This window comes from Fukomys damarensis, unplaced genomic scaffold, assembly GCF_012274545.1.
Source record: "Fukomys damarensis isolate Sample0158 unplaced genomic scaffold, DMR_v1.0_HiC HiC_scaffold_36, whole genome shotgun sequence".
NCBI classification, from domain to species: domain Eukaryota; kingdom Metazoa; phylum Chordata; class Mammalia; order Rodentia; family Bathyergidae; genus Fukomys; species Fukomys damarensis.
The window spans coordinates 44,471,156-44,472,037 of NW_022900948.1; positions in this window are offsets into that span (position 1 = coordinate 44,471,156).

Genomic DNA, 882 nt, shown 5'->3' on the forward strand with positions numbered 1-882 from the left:
AGTCCGGAGCCGGGTTTCCAGCTCTGCCCCCGCCTGACACCACCCAGCTGCCCCTGGGCCGTAAGTGGGCTTTGGGGGTGCGCGGGCCGGGGCCCCGGAGGTTCTTAGGAGCCAGCCCGGCCGCTCTCCCCCTGCAGGGGTTAAAGGTCACCAGGAAGGGGCTCTAAAAGCAAACAATCCACCCAAGTGGCTTTTTTCAAAAAGTCACAGAGCTGAGGCCTTGGGAAGAAGGGATGGAGGCAGGGTCAGGGCAGGAGAGGCCGGGGAGAAGAGGATCCGCAGCTGGGTGGTCCCGGTGGGACCAGAGCAGGGGACACCGACGTCCCCACAGTGCCACCCCTCCTGAAGAGGGCCGTGGTGGTCTGAGGCCACCGCCCCTGCCCCTGAGCTCTGGAGGCCGGACTGGCCCGTGACTGTCCGGGGAGATGATGGGGAAGGGGTTGTCTGTGTCCCACGTCTCCATCCACCTGACACCCCACTTCCTACGCCAGCCTCCAGGTCCCAGGGCGCCCAGGCTGGCTGGGAATTGGCGTCTAACAGACGAGAGGTGCAGGGAAAAGAGGGGGACCCCAGCCTATGCTGAACCAAGGTGGGGGAGCCCTTGGGTCCTCTCTGACCCCACCCAACCAGCCTTGGTGGCCACTGTCTCCATCCTCACGGTGACCACAGAGCGCACAGACAGCCTCTGGGGCTCAGACCCCTGCTGGAAAAGGGAGAGGGCTAAAGCGGGTGCCCCTGCCTTGTGGCCTGGGTGGAGGACCCTGGGATTGGGGGGCAAAGAGGAGCAAATGAGAGGACAGCAGGTCCTGGTCCTGGCGTGGGGACCCAGGAGAAGTCTGGGCTTCTCCCCAAATCAGGAACGTGCAAGAGCTACAAACAGGG